This window comes from Microtus pennsylvanicus, chromosome 12 (genome assembly GCF_037038515.1).
Source record: "Microtus pennsylvanicus isolate mMicPen1 chromosome 12, mMicPen1.hap1, whole genome shotgun sequence".
Lineage (NCBI taxonomy): Eukaryota > Metazoa > Chordata > Mammalia > Rodentia > Cricetidae > Microtus > Microtus pennsylvanicus.
Genome location: NC_134590.1, coordinates 28,391,508 through 28,406,604, shown reverse-complemented (window position 1 = coordinate 28,406,604; position 15,097 = coordinate 28,391,508).

The following is a 15,097-nucleotide window of genomic DNA, read 5'->3' as shown; positions in this document are numbered from 1 at the left end:
CTTGATAAATGGTTGTGGTTATATTTATTCTCCCACACAAGACTGTAAGACGAGGCCATCAATCCACAGATTCCCCAGCCCTGTGCAGCATATGCCACACACTCAACAAATATGGATTCATTAAACACGTAAGTCAATAGCCTTTCTTTATCAAATCCAAATTATCTTCAACATAAGTGAGTTTCCTGGTACATCCTTTACCACTGTGAACCACTTAGGAAGTATGACATCACACTAAGACTCTTAGTTCTGTAGATTAAGCTGGCCTCAAACTCGCAGAGACCTGCCTGCCTTTGCCTCCCAAAGACAAATACTGACATTAAAGGTGTGTGCCACCACTGTGAACCAGGTAGGGAATGTGACTGCACACCAAGGCATTTGCTTTCTGTACTAGAATATATTCAGGCTGGGGCTGATGTGATTCAAAAGAATAGAACCACTTCATCCCAAAATAATTGAAAAAAAACCTTAAAGTTTAAAATCATAAAATAAATACATATACTAAAAACCATCGAGGCTACTGGTTTATCTCCACTTACCCAATTATGGTCTAGACTTACTGATTTATTTCCAAAAACTAAACACAGAATAAGAACTATAAAAACTTTTGGAGGGTGTGATGGTGTACGCCTTTAATCCCAGCACTTGGGAGCAGAGGTAGACAGATCTCTGTGAGTTTGAGTCCAGCCTGGTCTACATAGCAAGTACCAGGAAGCCAGCTAATATTACAGACTCAATTAAAAGAAAGCCGAGGACACATAACAAAACAACAAAAGGAGAGGAATTGTCATACATGCTATTTTTAATAACAACTGATGAAATGTGAATGTGGACTATTTATTAGATAACAGCTTGAATCAATGTCCAATTTCTTGAATTTGATTAATGAGCTATGGGGTGGCATAAGAAAACGCCCGCTAAGGAAGTCACGAATTGAAGTGTTTAAGAGTTAAGTGTTGTGCCGTCATCAACATACTCTCCAATGGGCCAACAGTTACAACAAATTACATACATGTAAATATAAGAAGATATGGCAAAATTATTACACAAGGGGTAAATATGTATAGTACTCTAGTCTCGTAACTTTTTGATATTGTTTATGATCTTTCAAAGTGAAATATAAAATAAATCCCTTAAGCTGTTATTCCTGGGATATATTGGATGAAGCAAAAAGAAAGTCAGACCCTGAATGAGCAAAAGATGGCTTGGGCTCAAAAGTTGGTAGCAGCTATGGAGGGATGCTTCTCTTGTTGACAGATGTCTTGAAGATAGAGGAGTAAGCCTCGGGAATGAAAGAAAGACCATGTTTTATTCATACATGTCAACAAAATTGCATTAGTTAGTTTATTGTAATTGATCTATTAACATACCACTGGCTTCCAAGGGTGTCGTAATAATTATTGAGATCACCATCAGTGTGAGTGTTATATGTCATATCATTATTGTGATCATTAACTCCATAATAACCTGTTTTTATTGTTACAATAAATTATAATGAATGAGCATGCCAAAACTCCAACCAAATACATGCATCTGTGGCCCAGGAGATGTTGAAAGAGGCAGTGTTCTTGTTGCTGTTGCTGCTGCTGCTGGTGGTCGTGCAAGTGGTAGCAGTATTAGCATTGTTGCTGCATCAGTGGTACTGGTTATGTTGATATTGGTGGTGGTATTGGTGATTGCTGGTAGTGCTGGTATCGGTGTTGATTTTTGGTGATGGCATTGGCGTTGGTGGTGTTGTCATTAGTGTCAGCGGTATTTATAGCGTTGGTGATGTAGACAGTGTTGGTGTTGGTGGTGACTGTAGTGATGGTCATGTTGTGTTTGTTGTTTGTTGTGATGGTGATGATGGTGGTAGTAGTGGTGAAAGCTTTCCACTTTCCTGAGGTACAGCCTTGGGTATAATCTGAATTCTAGAGTCTGATAATGATGTCTTGGGCTTCTCTCAGTGTTTCAGAGCAAATCTACCCTTAGGTTAGCATGGGATAAGGTTTATCCAACAAACAAAAGACTATGTAAGGGACCTTAAACCTAAAGTGAAGTGAGCTGTCATCTCTCAGTGAGGGCTTTGAATTGGCAGGCTACTGGGTCTTCTTTCTGAGCCCTGTCCTTCAGCTTTTAAGTGGATGCCTTTTATCTCAGAAATAGGCACACAGAAAATCAAAAGTAAATTTTGTTTAATTTACAGTGTCTGTGGTGTGGCTTTGGCACGGATTACAAAACAACTACAAATCAAGAGGGACATTTCATCAAGAAGACAAGTTTCACAGTTGGGCCCGCTAGAAACTCTAGAGCCTGTTGAAAGGGCAACAGTGGAAAAATACACGATCAACTTTCAAGCGCGTCTCAGGCTTAGGAAACTTGGAGAAGAAAGAATTCCACACACCAGATGAGGGCAGACACTAAGCAAATGATACTGTGTCTTCTAGCAAGCTCCAAATTATGTCTCCGTTTGCCATACTTGCATGATCGGGTGTGCGTATCAACAAACATGAGCCTTGCACAATAAAACCCAATGGTGCTGGGTTTCTGTGCTAGCTCCTGGTCCAAAAGATTCTGTGAGTCCTTCCAAATTCTTCAGTTACATTTTCTGGGCTAATTGGACTCTCACACATGGATACAAGGTTGCTTAGGAAAGAAAAAAAGCAAGTAAATTATGCCCCATCTATATTTTGGAAATATATGCCGTGAATTTTATTTTAGTGGGACAGAAAGAGCTTCAAAACTATAGTCAATGGCAATAAAATGACAAACATTTTAAAGATATTTAAGATGGTTTGGTATGATATTCCTTAAATGTCAACTTTTATTTATTTGTTTATCTTGGTTTTTCAAGACAGGGTTTCTCTGTGTAGTCCTGGCTGTCCTGGAACTTGTTCTGCAGACCAGGCTGGCCTCAAACTAAGAGAAGATCCATCTGCTTCTTGAGTAGTGGAATTAAAGGTGTACCCACGCCCCCCTCCCCGACTCAACTGTATTTTTGAAATTCAGTGTTTTGTCTGTGAGCAGTATGCTGCTTGGGAAGCTGAGGCAGAAGCATCCTTTGAACTCAGGAGTTAGCCTCGTGGGACGTTGTCTCAAAATAATAGACCAACAACCCCAACACTTAAGAGATTGAGACAGAAGGACTGTGAATTTGAGATCAACCTGGACAGTATAGTGAATTCCAGGTCAGCCTGGACTTCATTGTTAACTGAGGTTCTCAGGAAAAGCCCATACTCATAGTAAACATTGCACAAGGTTAATCTGTTTCTTAGGAGTTCACTGATTGCAGAGGATTAAAATTACAGGCCCAAAGTCTAATGATCTGGAGCTGTCTTAGCACCTAGGTAGCCATTTCCTGACCGACTCTGTGCTTGACCAAAGAGCCTTCTAACTGTTAGGTAAACCCTTTTGGAATGCCCAAACAGACCTGAGCTTCCAGCAGCCCCAAAGCTAAGAATACGTCAGGTAGTATCTGAGGCCTACAGCTGAGATTTCCCCGCCTTATAGCCTGCCTACCTGTAGTTATACACACACACACACACACACACACACACACACACACACACAAACATACACACACGAAATTATTTTGATTTATGACTTTCTTTGTTCTGTTACTATAAAAACTTCATGAAACCATTGCCGCTTAGAACATGAAGTTTAAGGTTAAATAAATTTAACTTAGATCTGTGTTCCCAGGCCAGCGTCACTCACACTTGGCTCCAGAATAAACTATCTCTTATTCCATTTGAGAGAGAGCTGTGTATTTCACATTGGTCCAAGATCCTGTGTCTCAGAAAAAGCAAACAAACAAAAAAATGAAGTGTTTGGACACAAAATGACTAATAATTGGTCTGACTGAGACTAGGGGAGCCAAAGGCAGTTCCACAGAAAAGCCCGGAAGGAGATCCCTAAGTGGCCCCCGAAATGTCTCTTGGTTCCTGGGTTTGTGAGTGAGAGACCCTAACCTCAGCTTCAAGGATCTCTAACCACAAAGAGGCATTCTGGCCGTTGGAAACTGTGATACAGCAGCAACGCCATTGGCTCCCTCGCCTCAAATGGCCTATCTAATCCGGAAACACATCTGCCAGGCAACTATCTAATCGGGAGACGCGTCTGCCAAGATACCCCTGCAGCTCCATAGCTTCCCTCATGTCTAATCCGGCCCCACCTTGTCTCTCCAGACAGCTGCCAGAGCCCATTGAGCTAACTTGTGTTAAATGCTGTGGCGGCTGATCATGACTGCCAGCTTCACTGTGGTGAGGGGCACCTGAGTGAACCACATCTCTGTGGCTGGGGGGGTTCCAGAGACGATTACATCAGGAGGGTTCTGGCTTTACCAATGATTTAAAATAGTTTTATTTTATCTATTTTTAAATTTTGTGTGTATGAGTGTTTGCCCATATGTATGTAGGCACGTATGTATGTATATATATGTGTGTGTGTGTGTGTGTGTGTTTGTATGTATGTATGTTTGTATATATGTATGTATGTATACCACATGTGTACTTGGTGCCCACAGAGGCCAGAAGAAGCCATCATATTTCTAGAACTGGACTTACAGATGGTTGTGAGTCACCATGTGGATGCTGGGAACTGAACCCAGGTCCTTCACAAGAGCAGCAAGTGCTCTTAACCAGTGGGCCATTTCTCCACCCCCTCTTAATCAATGGCTTAAACCATTGATAGATATATTTTGGATAAATTACTGGTAGGTGGTGGAACTGTGGAAAGCTGTGCTTCGAGACAGGAAGTGGGTTACTGGGAATGCGTCTTTGAAAAGTTCATTTTTTCACAGGCTCCTTCCCGTTCTGTCTCTTTGTTTCGTGACTACCATGTGGCAAGCAACTTTATTTCATCACACCCTCATTGCCATAATGTTCTGCCTCTACAGAGGCCCTTGAACAACTGAGCCAGCCAGCATAGGCTCAGATTTACATAAAACCACAGCCAAAGTAAGCCCTTCTCTCAAGCGTTTGCCGTAATGACAGTCTGAGTAGCACAATCGCTTAGCTTACCACCCAGCACAAAATGACTGCTCCATGAATACGTGCTAGAAATAATATATATTTGCAAAAGAGTACCAGCCAATAGATCAGCAAGATTAGTTTATCAGTTCATCTGGAGACAGTCAACCGAGGCACACTCCGGGTCCTGCGGCACTAAATGAGGAAGTCTTGATGGAAGACAAGACAGAAAAAAGAATATTTCTAAAGCACAACAGCTCAGGAACACAGTGTGTGCTGGCGAAAGGAAGCAGGTGGAACAAAATAAGCAAACAAGAGCAATTAGGATTCCGGTAAAAGGCTCCTAACATGGGGGTACCAGGAGACCTCCTGTGTGATGCAGTGGCCATGTGGCAGCAAGAGGAGACAGGTGACAAAGAGATGTGAATGCAGGGACCCAGGGAGAACACGCTGCTACCCCAGTCCCTTTCGGCCCTCAGAGAATCTGAGTGACAATGAGTTCAGTGCCACCTCTCTGGGGAAAATGAGCCCTGTGAGGGAAGAGCGAAGGCTGAAAGATGGCTCGGGTAAGAACAAAAGCTAAGCCTCGACGTTTTTATGTCAGATTGATGGCTTTCAAACTGTGTTCCATCAAACCCTGCTCTAGGAGTCACGCAAATCTCTTCATTAGAATTTCATTTTTACAGTATATCTGGGCTCAGTAACCTGCCAACACCCTCCAATGTGCTATAAATGAAGTCTTAACTCACAGGAGACCCGAGGTTACCGGCGAGGTTAACTCACTTCTATGAAGAGGCCTGAAACGAAGGCTTTCCCACTGTTCTTGCTTCTTTGAACAGAAGTCCAGATGTTGCAAAGCAGCTGTTTAAAAACAGAACAATAACCAAAATTACTGCTGAAAATAATACATCTGTGCATATTTGAATTATCATAATCCTATGTGAACAAAACAAAACTCAGATATTAACTGGTTACGAAGAGCGTCCATGTCGCCAATTATCCCTGATTTCAAACATTCATTGGAAAGCTTCGTTGTTCTCATTAATTAACTTTATAAAATCACTTTGGAGGAATATATTGCAATTAACTCACATATAAAGTAACACACGTGTGCATGCACACACATACACACTTCTCTATCATTTGGAAGATATGGGGGATAAAATCCTACATATATGGCTTTAATTCTGTGTCCTCCTTGGCTGCTAAGACCACATCCTTCTTCTTCCCGCCCAGACCCTACAGACCTACATGCTTCCTTTGGGTGTTGCTTGAAGAATCCAGGCGAGAGACTGATGCAGGACTACAGTGAAGTTCCCAGGAATGGGAAATGGGCCAGTCAGGAAAGGCCCGCCGCATAAGCATGAGGCCCTAAGTTCAGATCCCCCGAGCCTATGTGAAAAGTCTAGCTAGCAGAGCGTAACTGTAACCAAACTTGGTTACAGTGTCTATACAATCAAAGCACAGGGCAGCAAGAGGCAGAGACAGGAGGATCCCCAGAGTTTTCTCTCCTGCCAGTCCAGACAAACCCACCAGCTCCAAGCTCAAAGGGACCTGTCTCAAAAACTGTTGGGGGAAGAGCATGAAAGTCTCTGTGCCCACAGATCTCCCAAGGGACCAAGAATGTTAAGCGCACAGGATTGTTTTTCCAATGGGAAAGATAAAAAAAAAAAAACAAAAAAAACTGTTCTTCTATCCAGAATTGGAAATGATTAACATCCTAGTGTTATCTGTTGGACCAGGCCTCATCAAGCTCTTACCACCAAGCCTGAGGTAGCTAGTAATCTACATGACCCTGATAACCAGAGGCTCCCCCAAGCTCCCACAGCCAGACTGGAGGTGACTAACAGCCCAAATGACCTATAAACTATCTGTATGGCCGAGACCAGGCCAGACCCTTAGGCTCTTAAGTTGGCACGGGTAGCCTATCTCAAGAACCTGTCTTGTTGGAGGAAAAGTGTAACATGGAGGGGTCCAGGCCCGCCTGGCCCCCCAGCTGTTTAGTCCCAGAGAAAAATCACACAGAGATCTCTATAAGTTATAGGCTGATTGGTCCATTAGCTCTAGCCTCTCACTTGCTAACTCTCACATCTTGATTAACCCATTTTTCTGATCTGTGTTAGCCATGTAGCTCAGTACCTTTTTTTAGCTGGCAGCTCACATCCTGCTGCTTCAGTGGTCTGGGCAGGAGTGGGAGGAATCAGCTTCCTCCTTCCCAGAATTCTCCTGTTCTCATTACATCATTCCTACTTCCTGTCTGGTTTTCCCATCTATACTTCCTGCCTGGCCAATCAGCATTTATTTAAAACATGATTGACAGAATACAGACAATTCTCCCGCACCACTTCCCCCTCTTTAAAAAAAAAAAAAAGGAAAATACCCATAGTCCATTTTTAGGGAATGTGGGCATAGTATTCCAGGCTACTTCCAGCTGGTTGGGGGCGCTGATAATCTTATGGGGACCTAAAGAAAATTTAGAGTTATGATCAACTCCTAACTGAAGTATCCTGTGAGTCTTGATCATCTCAGGCAGCAGTCTTGAACCTGTTCTGGATGAAGAACTCAGACATCTGGGCCATATATTCCTGCCAGAGACTTCTCAGGTGGTCTTCCTTGATCAAACTAGATTTTCCTTAACTCTGAATAAATCCACAGCCTCTCATTTTCTGTGGAAACAAAAGCAAAATCTCTTCTCCAAAGTAACATACCTTTTGACTTTAACTGTGAAGTCAAGGTATTTTCAAAATACCTCTCTTGGATTAATTCAACAGCATTTATAAGCAAATATCTTTTAGCAGCTGTTGCTCCTTCCTCAGCATTCAAACAATTTAAAGAGAGCATAATAGCATGCAGTATCAAGAGTCTCTGTGTATTTTCCATCTTTATGTGGCTTTATTTTAACCTCTATTTCTTTTACTTTTAACTTTTGGCTTTTTGAGACAGGTTCTCTGTATATCTTTGCCCTGGAACTCCCTCTGTAAACCAATAAATGAAATGATCTGTAGCCTGAGTAGAGTTTCAATGTGACTGTGCTTCTTTGTGCACCAGAGATTGTATTACACCAAATTGTACTTAAGTTAAATACATTGGGAATAAATCACCTGTTATTAGACTCCCTGAAGGCTGATCCAGGTTTACCAAGTCAGCCTTATCTTCTCTCTTTGTATGACTCACATCAGTGTAGGATACCTGCAGGGACCCCCCACACACACACACACACAAAGGAAGGTGGAGAGACATTGAGGGAGACACCAAACATTAGCCACTGCCTTCTGCATATGTGCATACACATATGGTTGCACACCAGTGCACACATACAAGCACACACCAGAGAGTTCATACTTCTTCCTCCTGTGTGGATCACAGGATGAAAGGAAGGGAGGAAGAGAGGGAGGCCAAACAAAGCAATATGAGGGGAGAAAAGTCTAAAAAAATATCAATGAGATCATTTTGTCTTCCATTACTAAGCATGGGGCCTACCTTCAGTGTGGTTTATATGCCCAGTGAGAGTCCATTAGAGAAAACTACTTCTTTCTTTGCAAGCAGTTGTCAGTTGGAGATGGCTTCTTGATTAGATGGGAACCCATGTCCACGTTCCCTCTCAGGGCACGGACTCCATCTGGCTTAAACCCATGCAGGCCCTGTGCACGCTGCCACAGTCTCTGTGAGTTTATATGTGAATCAGCCTTGCTGTGTCTGGAAGGCACTGTGTCCTGGGTGTCCCCAACCCCGATGGCTCTCGCGGTCTTTTGTCTTCCTCTTCGACAGGGTTCCCTGAGCTCTGAGGGGAGGGGTGTGATAAAGACATCTCATTTAGGACAGAGTGTTCTAAGGTCTCACTTTACACATTGTCCGGGTGTGTGACCCCATTCTTCTGGGGGAAAAAAAATCAGAAAAGTAAGTAGTTGGGATGATGAAAACCCTAGAAGAGGGTTTTCACTTTTACACAAATGTATGTAAAACTATACTTACCACCATTTTCATTTTAATTTTCCAAATAAATGCAGTCCCTCCATCTACTGCAGCTATGACTAAGAGGGATGACAGATATGGTCAATCCTCTAGAGCTGGCTGTCATCCGCACCACATCCACACCTCTTGTGGATGGAGCTGGGAAGCCTGACAAGCTGACACTGATATTCAGGTGACTTTTCCAGTCCTTTCTGGTTTTCTTTTCAGTCTGCATGAAGGTTGGGCAGTGGAGCTGGCTGCCAGCTGCCCCTGTGTGGTGGCGCAGCCTCCTGGCAGGAGGAAGATATTCTAAATAAGAGACATTTGTGCTGTTGGGGAACAGTGGACCAAAGGAGCTGAAAGTCCCCCCAGGAATCCCCTGCTGGGGAGAGGAAAAGGCTGAAATCCCAGCCCCAGGAGGAACTTGACTCCCAAGAAGAGATTTCATACAACTCAACTACTCAGCAGGGGCAAGACAGCAGTGGGCAGAAGCACACGTTGACCAGGGCTGATCATCCACGCATACCCCTGTCACTGGACCTACACATCACTGGACGCCTCTATTTCTTCTTCTTCCCAATATGGCCACATTACCTAGGTCTCCTTTCACTCTCTCCTTTGCACTAGTAATTCTTGAACTAGCATGGTGGGGGCTGGTGTGTGAGCCCAGCTTGTTGAACCTTCCATAGCCCGGGCTCTGACCCTAACAAGAACTTCAGAAACTATGGGTTCAGCCTCATTCCACATTCAAGTCTACCTTTATGCACTTTTAATTCTCTAGAATATGAACGTTTTCTTATAAATAAAATATATCTGCCTTCCCTGAAGTCTGTATTTAAAATAAATTCCATGAGGCAGCTTCCTCTAAATCTTACTGTGACAGAAGTCACTAGCTAACTAGTCATGGCTAGAAAGGCAAGCGCGTTCTCTCTCCCTTCCCCTTCAGCTCGGCTTTGCAAGTCTTTACTGGATCTTCTCACACTTGCACTGTTTGCTTCTTCACGGCTCCTGTTTGCAGAATGTCACTGCAGACTTGCTGTCGGATGCCTCGCTCCCCCACCGTGTCTGCACATGGAGAAACAAGAGACAAGTGGGGAGGCTCATGTAGTTGGGTCCTATTATACAGCCTAGAATTGGCAGACACCATGACAAATAAACATCTCTGGCAAAGAATAATGAAGAAGTGTTCCAAGGTGCACGCCAATTTGCCAGAAATTCTACAACAATAAACAGATTCTTCTGCAGCACTTTGTGGAAGGTCTTATATACTGTGTGCGTGTGTGTGTGTGTGTGTGTGTGCTGTGTGCATGTGTGTATATGTGTGTATGTATTTTTGTCTGTGTGCATGCAAAAGTGTGTATCTGTGTGCATGTATGTTGTGTATACATATGTACATGCATGCATGTGTGTGTGTGTGTGTGTGTGTGTGTGAGAGAGAGAGAGAGAGAGAGAGAGAGAGAGAGAGAGAGAGAGAGAGAGAAGGTCAAAAGAGCAGTCATGTCTTTCCTTCTACCATATGGGGCCTGAGAATCTACCTCGGGTTGTCAGGCTTGGAACAAGCACTTTTATCCACTAAGCAATCTCACCGACTCACCATATAATGTTTGTTAGCAAAGTTCCATAGATTAGAAAGCATTGCATCTGAAGGCTGAACAGCAGAAATCAGTTCCTGGCGCTGGGCAGGACACCAAGGACTGCAATTGTGCTGTGTCCCCTTCATGGGCTTACTTTGGACTCTCTCCCAACACTTCCTAAAATAAGAGAGTGGCCCCTAGGTCTTTGATACAAGCCTTCCATCCGGTTCTTATTTTTCCCTTTCCCTTCCTTCCTCCACCAGGAGTTTTCTTTGTAGCATTAACAGGTTAAATCAGAGTGGAGTCATTGTCTCTCACTCTTTCATCTTGGTGAGCCGCAGACCCCACGCATGTCATGACTGTGTGTCACTCAACAGCCTCAAGAGACCCACGTTCTGAGAGACAAGCAGGACACAGACTCCGTGAGCCCACTGTCTTCCCAAGGGTCTCTTGCTCCATGGCCTCATTCTGCAGAAAGGTAAGAGCTACCTGACTGCATCCTCGGCTTGCTTTCATGACAGCAGTCGCTGGCTTGATGTTTTAGTTGGGGGTTTTCTTTAGCAGAAATCCCATAGACGGACTGTGTCTAGAATAATCGCAAGTTCCTGTGCGACTGGTCTTCTGAGAAAACTCGGGGGTGTTTTAGGCCATTCTCACTAGAGGGCACCAGACCCTACACTTGAGTCCCGGGTCGCTCCTACAGTCACCTCTTGATCCAAGTCCAGCCTTAGGGTTATGGAAAGCTTCTGAGAGTACATAGTAATATCAGAGAGACTGAGACAGTGTCTGTTGAGGCCAAGTGGGAATCCACGGGGAAGGCTCTCAAGTCCTTGCTTCAGGGTTCAGCTCCTCCAGTGGGGATTCTGGTGCCTGAGCAAATTCAAAGGTTCTGGAGACAGACATCTGAGCCAAGAATGGATGTGGAGGTATGGATGCTGTATATATCCTCACAGGGTAGAAAAGACTAAACTCATTATTTATGCAAAGTTGGAAGGCTGGGCCCACACAACCAAGCCCTCAGACAAGAATCACCGTACTCACCATGTATTCCACAGTGGTTTTTCTTCCTCTTAGACCAGCAAGGCACAGGACACGGCTTAGCTCCCCTTCCAGGGCTTTCCTGTCCTCACCCTCCAACCAGACTATACACACAATTACGGCACTGAAATACGTCCAGCACTCACTGCAGCAGAGACCGTGTGTCATGTAGAACCCTGGGCATTTATTAAGGGGCTTTAGAGCTTTAGAGCCCGGGGCTTTGGCTGAGATCATGGAGGAGGGCAACAATGGTTTTTCAGGATAGGGTACCATCCTGGAAATAGTAATGTTTCTTTGTATATCTTGCTACTCCTATCTGGGTCAGATGCAAGAGGAGATATAGTGGGAGTTGGCTAAACAGCAGCCCCCCTCACTCAGACTCAGAGAGCAATGCGAGCATTTCACCATTTACACCGTGACCTTGTTCTTGCCTGTGCTTAGAGAAAATTATGAAGTTGACACATTTCTTGTCTGGCCTCATCATGGTCACAGCATGACCTTGTCTAAGGATGCTGTTCTGTGAGATTGCTTACGGCAAGCAAGAAGACCCCATGGCCTAGCTCGGAGCTGCAGGCCAGTCCCTGACAGCATCTGAGGTGCAGCTTTCTCAGGCTGGCTCCCAGCTGTCAGCAGGGATTTCCCCTTTCTCATCTCATTTTAGTGCTGTCTTTATGCCTAGGAGTTCTTGGAGAAAAGAGAAAGCGTTGTGGGTCTCTGTATGTTGGAGTTGGTCTCCAGGTGGAGAACTGAAGCTCCTTCACTCTGGGTGTGTGTGTGTGTGGTGTGCCTGCGTGTGTGTGATGAGGTATGTGTGTGTGGTGTGTATGCATGTGCGTGATGTGCCTGTGTGGTATGTATGTGCTGAATGCATGTGTAGTGTGTGTGTGTATGTGGTATGTGCATGTGTGTGGCGTGTACATGTGTGGTGTGCCTGTGTGTGTGTGCATGTGTGTGGTGTATGCATGTGCATGGTGTGCATGTGTGGTGCATGCATGTGTAGTGTGCCCGTGTGTATGTAATGATGTGTGCATAGTGTGTGTGTGTGTGTGTGTGTGTGTGTGTGTGTGTGTGTGTGTGCATGCCAGAGGACCTTGGGGCTTAATTTCTTTGAATTACTACCTATTACTAGTTTTATCACTTTAGAGCTGTGCTTCATGCCTCTTAAGCATCTGTGTCCCATATGACTCTTGAGGACAGAGATGGGATGTAACTTGGTACAACCCCAGTCCCTTAAAGGTGGGGACACCAAACCCAAATTGTGTCAGGGGACCTCAAAGCTAGAAGCTAAGCAATAATGAGTCTTAACCTTGTTCCCCAACTCTTTGCCAAAAACTCAAGCCCATGCTATAATTCTTTCAGTGGTCATTTTTAGTTGGCTCAGCAAATGACTTTTTTCTGACAAGGTTCATTAAGACAGTCTCTAGAAAGTAAGTACAGTCCAGCTGGCTCACAGGAAGAGGACAAGGCTGAATATATAGAAACAGTGGTTTCAAGCGTGGAATTACTTTGCTCCCAACCATGTGAGATCCAAATCTCCATCTTCATCTCCAAATCCCTACTATCACGAGGAGGTGAAGCAAACAGGACCAGAACCTGTGACACCCGCCTGCCTTCCTGCCTTCCATACAATAGGCATGCTCGCTCTCGAGAGAGGCAAGGCGGAGGATGAACCTGTGTTCGAACACGATGTCCCAAGGTTGACACGTTACAACCACGTGGGAAATGGACACGAGATCAAGCATTCTTTTTCTCCACGTTCTCACATCATTTCTGACCCTGGCCTCTCATCACCAAAATGAAGTTCATCCTCATTTGTTTTTAAGTCCCTCATGTGTAGTTCAAAGCAGTTTACCTCAGATGGACACCTAAAAATACCAACACTGGGTAAAAGCCAATAGAACTACTGATCACATAGCTGCAAGACTCTGAGGCCTTGACTCGTTCTGATAGGTCTGGAGAGAGGCTACTGACTTGGTAATAATGCCAACCAGTGGTTTAGAAAAGAATTCAGTTCACAAAAGCCACTGTCTGCACTTCCAAAAGGATGATTTAAAAAGAAAATGATTTTTAATCACGTGTATGTGCACACGTGTGGTGAGAATGCCCTTAGGGTCAAAAGCACCAGATGCCCCTGAAGCCGGAGGTGCAGACACATGTGAGCTGACAGGCATGGTTGCCGGGAACCGAACTCGGGTCCTCTGGGAAAGCAGTACGAGCTCTCAGCCACTAAGCCTTCTCTCCAACCACCAGAAAGTTGACTCTTATCAGAAGATGAAAAGGCAAAATACTCCACCCCATTAGTGAAACACAATGGGTTCTCACTTTGTTTGAAATGCTATTGTCAGCAATGGGAACTAAAAAGAAAGCTAAGGCAATGCCAAAAGCAGCGAGGAGACAGAGGGCCCCAAGGAAGAGAACAGGGCTGCTTGTGGGGCCATCTGTACAGGGACACCTGGGCCAAATGCCACTGCCTGCCCCATGTGTGGTATTTCAAAGTTTAAAGTTTTTCCATACAGAATTTTTCTGAGGCAAGAAACAGGAAGGTGGGGGGGGGGGGACCTGATTGGTCTCATCTTTCTATGTCTCTACAAGTGTTAAATAATTAAGAATCCCTCCACCTGGAGTATCGTTAGGAAAAGTAGGTAGTTTGCTTTGAGTACTGTCCCTGAAATAAAAACTTACCCTCAAGAAAGGTGACTCAGCAAATGCCTCTCATACTCCTGTAAGGATGAAGCCCTGGCAATGGGGTTCTCTATCAGAGGCGTGGGCTGTTTATTTACTTAAGGTTTATTTCCTGCATGTGAGTGTTTTGTCTGGATGTGTGCATATTCGCTGTGTACATGCATTGGGCAACCCTGGATGTGAAGCTATGGGTGGATCGAAGCCATGTGGTTGCTGGGAAGCAAACGTGAGTCCTCTGTAAGAGCCGCCAGTGCTCGTAACAGAGCCGCCTCTCCAGCCCTGTTAAAAGCTGTTTTAAACACCAATGAAAACAAAAGAACACAGGACGAAGAGGGAGGCTTCTCATTCTCCAGAAATAGTTACCTGTGTGGCTTGTAGCCACAGGCCAACACTTGAAGCCCATCTGACAGAGGACAAAAGCAAAGCCTAGGAAAGAAAATCATATTGCCAAGGTCTCTGTTCCTCTGGTTGTCCTGCAAGTCAACAGCCTGTTTGGCTCAGTCCGGTTTGAGAGCATGAACCCAACTGAATATGCAGGAACAAGGAGACTTACAGTTACCTACAGACCTGGCCTGTACGGCTGTCTTTTCATACTGAGACCTAGTCATGGACTCGGGTCACAATTTCCAGTTCATACATGGACCCCCTTGAAGTCACTAGCTGGGAAGAAAAGCCCAGATTGCGACAACTGTGGCCTTCACTCTCAACCGCGGGGCAGGAGTGAATGACCTGTACTCATGTACGTGAGGAGGAAGAGGGCTGCACCCGGCTTAGATTTCTGAGGTGAGGGTCCCCACAAATCAGGCCAGAAGGTTCAGATGCTGGACACCAGTGCTGATCCAACTCCAGAGCTGGGAGCCACATTCTTATTTCAGGAATAGCATGTTATAACTAACAAGATCA